Source organism: Meriones unguiculatus, chromosome 4 (assembly GCF_030254825.1).
Source record: "Meriones unguiculatus strain TT.TT164.6M chromosome 4, Bangor_MerUng_6.1, whole genome shotgun sequence".
Classification (NCBI taxonomy): Eukaryota; Metazoa; Chordata; class Mammalia; order Rodentia; family Muridae; genus Meriones; species Meriones unguiculatus.
Genome location: NC_083352.1, coordinates 109,132,446 through 109,139,813, shown reverse-complemented (window position 1 = coordinate 109,139,813; position 7,368 = coordinate 109,132,446). Strand labels below are relative to the sequence as shown.

General features: G+C 46.0%; 1 long non-coding RNA gene across 1 annotated transcript; it reads right to left on the bottom strand.

Annotated features, from left to right (window-relative positions):
• Window positions 1-1,103: 1,103 nt before the first annotated feature.
• On the bottom strand, window positions 1,104-6,041 carry LOC132653520 (uncharacterized). Its single transcript, XR_009591251.1, has 3 exons — window positions 5,854-6,041; window positions 4,845-5,050; window positions 1,104-1,281 (listed from the first exon to the last, which is right to left on the bottom strand). It is a non-coding gene; the product is annotated as an uncharacterized LOC132653520 (long non-coding RNA).
• Window positions 6,042-7,368: the final 1,327 nt, after the last annotated feature.

Genomic DNA, 7,368 nt, shown 5'->3' with positions numbered 1-7,368 from the left:
TCACAGCTGGAGCCTTTCTACAGTAGATGCAACTTGGTGCCACAACAGGGATTCAGTGACCTCTTGGCATCAGTTAACCATGGCTGCCTGACAAATCTCCCTGAGTTTTAGGAGCCGGGAACAAGAAAGGTTGGCAGGCTCATAGGTCAGTCTCTGGAACAGCTGAGCTGGGTAGGTTCAGTTCAATCTCTCACAAGACGGTGATCGAGACGCCAGCCAGGCCTTACCTCTTGCTTCTAAGTAGACAGTTCAGGCTACAGACAGAGCTCATTGTTGTGGGCACTGTCATATCTCAGGAGATTCACACCGGAGCTTACAAACAGGGCACTTGCACTGGTCTGTCCTATGACATAGCACAGAGAGAGGAAGAGGGAGAGGGAGGGAGGAAAGGAGAGAGGGAGAAGGAAAGGAACAGAGGAGAGAGAGAGAGAGAGCATGCAAAATATGGAAGTTACAGGTTTTTGTCACCTAATCTCAAAAAATGGCTTCCATCACCTCCACCACGAGCTGCTGACTAAAAACAAGACTCTTAAGTTCAGCCCTTAAGGGGACAAGGCTGGCACAGGGGAAAGAATATGAAGAAAGTGAGAAGAGATGTATAAACCATCCTGTAAGTCTAAGGGATTCTAGCCTATAAGGCAAGTACTTTGGGCATAAAAATACACCAGTTTTTTTCTGCATAGTTACTTTTATTTTCAAAACTAAATTGGCATTTTTTTTTTGGTCTCTAGATGACAAAGCTAATTGATACTTTTTTTTTTATTTTCTCAATTTCAGTAAAAACCCATCAGCTTGGTATCAACTTCATCTGTAAAAGATTTTCGAAATTTGGAGACTCCTGTTATATTCTAGGGATAGAAAAAGAAGCGGCTGTGTATTCACTTGGTGAAGAAATAACTTTTCACTCAGTTTTACATGCACATGTGTTTGTATGTGTGTAGGCGAACACATGTGCAGTGCACATGCGTGTTCCTGTAGAGGCCGGAGGTTGACCTTGAATGTTTTCCTGGATCATGGTCAGTCCACCTGATATTGAGGCAGAACTCTCATTTGAACCCAGAACTCACCAGTTTGGCTGATCGAGCTTACTTCCCGGATCCCTTGTCTCCACCTCCGGCTGGATGGGCAGCCGCCATGTTTGCTTGGCATTTAGACGGTTTCTGGAGATCAGAACTCCCGCCCTCATACCTTCGTAACAAGGATGTTACCCTCTGCGCCACCTCCCCAGCGCTTCTTTCCAATTTGCAGGGTCTGCTTTACAGCTGTCTACATCGACAACATCTTAAGGATGAATGGAAGGGGAGAGAGAGACATGGGGTTATCAAGTGGCTGAGCAAAGGCTACGTGAAGCCACAACATGAATGTTGTGTGTCGTGACACAGGAAGAGGACATGGAGAGGTGAACATGCATTGCACGGAACCATCCTTGGATCCAACTGCCACCCTCTTCATCACATCCGCTGTGTCCACTTGAAAACAATCACCACGGCTGGGCCTGTGGACTGCCATGTTCCCTCAGAAGAAGGAGATAGGAGGGTAGCTGGACCCTGACCAAGTATACAGCCATTCCTCCCAACTTTGCCCTCATTGCACAAGGCATTTAGGTCTCAGGAGGGGCTGGCTAGAGTGTATAGACTGAGGGTGACTAGAGGAAGGGGGAGGGCATCATCCATGCTCGGTGTAGACTTTCCAGTGTGGCTGTTTCGGGGTCACCGATGCCTGTAACCCCTCACCCATGCTCTATAAGGAAGCCCCACAAACTCATTGTTTCTCCAAGGGGAACTTCTTCACAGAATAGAACTTTGATTTGTCACTAGGACTGAGGAAGTGAGGGGAGGGGCATTGCCTAGATTCCCCACCTCCCTCCATCCCAATCTAGGCCTGAAATTCTCACAACTGCACATCACATAAATAGCTTGCGAAAGGCCCCTCTACTATTTTCCCACCCTGGCATTTAGTATGATTTTTGACTCTATTCAAAGTCAGACTTTTCTGGGAGAGGGTAAGAGTGGCCAGGAAGTGATTCATTCCTCTCTGTGTTAGAGAGTGAAAGAAAATGTGTCCCAGTTTCTGAAAGAGTGTGTGTTTGTATATGTGCATATGTGTATTCATGCATGTGTGTGTGTGTGCATCCATGTGTGTACATGGGTTTCTGTGTGTGCCAACCCACCAATCTTTCTTTTAGGCTTGGTTACTTATTGGGCACAGGGAAATAACGGAATTAAATTGCCCCCTTTTCTTGTGCTGTAAACCTCTAGAGGGGCTGCTATAAATGCCATACCAACTTTGTTTCATGAAGAACAATTTTCCCGTCAGTCTGATGGGTTCCCTTGACATAGCATATTATTAGTCTGTGATGAATTCTTTAAAGTGCATCAAAGTATATACTGCAGTGTATTTTTATCACTTCACCACCTTACAGTGAATTTCCCGCTAACTCCGAGGCTCTTTTTCTGAGTCACTAATTATTCATAAAAGCTGGCAAGATTGCTTTATTCTAGCCTTCTGATGAAATGCATTAAAGTTTAAGGAAAACCCTTAACTGAGCTTAAAATGCCAAAGAGATGTTAGGGAATGAAAAGTCATTTTCAGCTAACATGTGAATTAAAAAAAAAAAAAAAAAAAAAAAAAAGGAAGGAAAAGGAGTTAAGAGAGGACCAGTGGCACCTAGAATTGGTTATAGGATGGAACCACTGAGCAGGAAACAGGAGGATGATAGGATGGGGCTGGGTGTTCACGGCTTTCCTACCATCACATAGCATATTATTAGTCAGTGATGAATTCTTTAAAGTGCATCAAAGTATACACTGCAGTGGATACAAGGTGTCATAAAAATCACCCTGGAAATGGGCAAAAACGCTGAAACAACACAGGCAAGACAGGTCTCCTGCAGCGAGCCACTTAAACTTTTGCTTTCTCTCCAGCATCTCTAATAGCAGGGAGACACTCCCCCAAAAAGACAGGAGTTAAAAATATCAGGCACTTTAGCCACATCCATCAGGAAGCCATTGTCTCAGGCTCACCAAGTACAGCACTGTGTTTTTGTGTGTGCTCAGGTGTGTCTGTGTGGGTAGCGTTCCTTCTCAGGTGCCATTAACCTTGTTTGATGAGACAAGTGCTCTCACCGCTCTAGAGCTTGCCGAGTTTCCTGGGTTAGCGGGCCAGCGAGCACCCAGGCCACGGGATAGTGTCACCCTTTGAAGGGAGAACCTTCCCTCCCCGGTTAAACATTTCTGGAGCTCAAACAGACCCACCTCTGGTATGATTCTAGGTTCCCCGAAGTCATCAATCAAAATTAACCACCACAAAATGAACCTGTGTGCCCTCTTTGTCTTCTGGCCTCCGAGCTTGCCTTTCTGTAGTGCACGAAGAACAAGCCATGGCCATCACTTAAAAGTAAATGAAATTATATTGTTCTCCTGTTCAAAATTCTCAAGTGGCTTCTAACTGTGCTTCTAATTAAATCCATGCTAATTACCAGGTCTTATAAAACTCTAGATCACAGGACAGAAGACGGAGCCAAATCTCACCTGCTACCTTAAGCGAGGTTTTATTGCAGCATAACTATGGCCATTCATTTACATACTTCCTCTGGCAAAGTTTCCCTCAGTGATGGCAGAATGGAGAGTAATTTTGATGAAGACCAAAGGACTTCCAGAGCCTAGCTATTACTGCCTGACTCTGTGAGAGGGCGGTTGTTAGCCCACTCCAGATGCTATGCCCCTGCCCCCCTGACTGACTTCATTACCGGCTCCCTCCCCGATTCTGCTCCCTCCTTCCCTTAAGTGCCACACTTTCTTCTACTGCAGAGTTTCAACATGCAGCATGTTCTGCCTGGAATCCCCTCCCAGCCACAAGCCTCACACCCTGGCTTCGTTCAAGCTCCGGTCCACTGTCCTCCTGTCCAGGTACTTTCCCTGCTTTGAGTCACTGCCTGTCACACAGCTGTCTGTTTTCTCTGCATTTCCATCAACAGCTAAGTTCTATAGAAGCAAGGGTCTTTGAGCGTGTGAATGTTGGGGTGTATGTGTGTGTGCATGCTTGCGTATGTGCACACACATCACGTATGTGTAGATACCAGAGGTAAGTGTGAGGTGTCTTCCTCAGTTGATATCCACTGAAGCTCCCAGATTGGGTTAGGCTGCTCGGCCAGTAAGCTTCAGGGATCTGTGCTTCCCCACTGGGAAAAGAAGCAAGCACCACCACGTTTGCCTTTTTGATATGGGCGCTGGGGATTTGAACTCAGGTCTTCATGCTTGGGCAGTGAGCACTCCCTTCACTGTGCCGTCTCCCCAGTCCCAGAGTCAAGGATCTTAAATGATTAGTTTTTGTTTAATCTATAACAGCACCAGGCTATCATAGGTGCTCAGTAGGTACTTGTTGGGCAAGTAAACTCAGCAACCAGCTTCTGTGTGGCAGGTGCTGTGCTCAGTGCCAGGCGTACAGGGCATACTCAGGCATACAGCTCCCCAGGTTCTACCTGAGACCTGAGCTGGAAGGCAAGCATCTTCAGCTCCAATAGGTTATTATCAAAGGCCTTGAGAGACAGTGAGGCGAGACTGTGAGGCAAGGCTGCAGATTCTGGGCCCAGCATCTATAATCCTGGATTGCAAAATGTGAGATAGATTTTCTCTCTCTCTATTTTTTCCCCCTTCTCCATGTTCTTTTTGCTTTGCGAGAATGACACAAAGCTGCCAACTCAGTTATTTTGTCAAACAGGTTATTTAGAGCAGTAAGACTTTTGAGTGCAAAAGATTGCTGAGCTAGGAGCCAGTGAGATGGCTCAGAAGGTAAAGGTACTTGCTACCAAGCCTGGAGACCTGAGTTCAGTTCCAGGAACTCACCTGGAAAAAGAGATGACTCAGGCAAGTTGTCCTTGGATGCAACACACACACACTTTATTGAAGTGGAAAAAAAAATGTTTTTGAAGATGGGAAAAATTTAGATACTGGCTCCATATGAAATGGTATCACAGATTTGGTAATTCTCGGTGATGATGGCTTCTGACAATGGCTTTGTGGTCACATGAGTCTCCATTTTGCTTAGAGAACTAGATTGAAATAGAAAGAGTTGTGATAGAATGGTGGTCAAGATTCATATTAAAATGACTTAGCAGCAACAACGGCAGGGGAAGGGCCATGTGACTCCCATTTTGAAGAAAGGAAGAGGGAGACTTGGTCCTTCTGCACCTGTCAGGGTCAGGAACAACATCAGTTATCTCAAAGGCGGCTTCCTGTCCCCAGAACACCCTGCTCTCTACACATCACAGGAGCATTCCAGAGGACGAGAAAACTACATTCGTGCCTTCCTCCCTTCCTTGAACACCCACGGAGAATCTAATATATTTAAGGCGTACAGCTATAAGGCCTGAGGCTAAGGTTTGAATTTGGGCAAGGGGACATTGAACATCCACTAAAGAACTGCAGGTCGACTCAGGGCTGGAAGCCAGAACACACCAAGGCACCCCAACTCTAGCTCTGTGGTGGCTCCTTCCAACCCACCCTTCTTGCCTCCGTCCTTGTTGGGTCAGGAATTCCAGGCACTGGGAAGTGTCACAGTTGTGCTGGGATTAAGAGCTAGTGCCCTACACAAACCCCAAATTCTGAGTACTCGAAGTCAGATTTTCATTTTTGTTTTCGCCCATCCTTCATCTTCTCAGCGTTCAGTGAAGCCAGAACATAAACAGATGGTCGGAGTGGGCGAGAGTCTGCGTGTAGTGTTACCGGTGCCCGCCTCATTCTCCTCCCTCTCAGCCTGTGCCAGCAACATCCCAGCTCCCTGACAAGCGTGAAGGTGCCCCTTCGGCACCAGTGATGAGAGACAAAGTGTGTGAAGACCTCAGGATCTGCGTACCTTTGCCTGAGCGCCCTCTGTTAAGCCTTGGACAGGGAAGATCTTGCCGACTTGCAGTCAGTTACCACAACCGCGGCAGGGTGGGAGCACCCTGTGTGACTATACCGGAAGTCTGCGCAGTGGTACCGGAAGCCCTCAGGAGCTGGCCCGGGATTTTCTTGTTCTCAACACCGTTCTTCTCTGTTGGTACTTACGGCATCCTAAGGACTGAGAAAGCATCAAGTGATGTTTTATACTTGCAGCCCCTCCTCCTTTGCAGAGGTTTTTGTGTGTAAAGCACATTGTGTCTAACTTGTCACAGGCTTCGAGGGACCTTTCTGCCTCCCCCTGGAAATCAAAAGCTTATTTATGCTGAGGAAGTTGCCAGAAAATCTGACCACGTGTCACAGGCTGTGCTTGCCAATCTTTGATGGTTAAAGATTTTTAATAATCTGCTACTGTTTTGTTTATTAAGATGGAGTCTCACTACATAGCCCTGGTTGGCCTGGAACTTGCTATAGAGACCAGGCTGGTCTAGAACGCACAGAAATTTGCCTGCTTCTGCCTCTCGAGTGCTGGGATTAAAGGGTGCAACATCCACTCCGCATCAGTGTTTTTTAAGGTGTGGTGATCGTGTTGTGGGCGGGGGAGTGTGAGCCACAGTGCGCATGTGGAGGTCAGAGGACAACCTTATAGTCAGCCCTCTCCTTCTGCCTTTATGTGGGTTCCAGAGTCGTTTAACTCAGATCATCAGGCTTGGATTGCAAGCCCTTTCACCTGCTGAGCCATCTTTTTACCCCACTGTTGGTAATCTTCTTCTGGCATCTGTTCTCTTTTAGGTACGTGAAATGACAGGCCAAAATTCAAACATGGAAGCTGTTCTCTAGTTCTCCATAGCTAACTGTGCAATGCAAGTTTCTCTTAATGTGAAATGTGCACAGACAAATAATCATGACATGAATGAGTTCAAAATAAGCCATATATATAGTGTATAATATATATAATATTATTATACACTATATAATATTATATAATATATAATATTATACACTATAATTATATTATATTATGTATAATATATATTATATATATATTTCTCATTGCAACAACATGGCAGCTTTTTTAGGTGGAAAGGATGGAGGGAGGAAGAGAGAGAGGAAGAGAGGAAGAGAGGAAGAGGAAGAAGGAGGCTGTGATCTTTTTATCCTTGCAACTTTGGGCAGTTAGTGATTCAGTGGGTAGTGGAATTGATTCCCATCTCCCTGCTCCCTCACCAGGTAAGATTTGGTGCTGTTTGGAGTCATTTCTGCATAGGCAGAAATGCAGATGTGATCGAACACAGCTGGGATCTTAAGGGGGAGGAGCCAAAGATGCCAAGAAGCATCTTGTCACAAGGGACATCACCCTGCACAGGAGGAATTTATCCAGCTCCAAATGTCAATCAGGGCCAGCTATGACTCCCTGCCTGGTGGATAGTGAACACAGTGCTGTTCAATATGTATTTTGCTCAGTGAATTTAAAATCGTCTACCCAGAG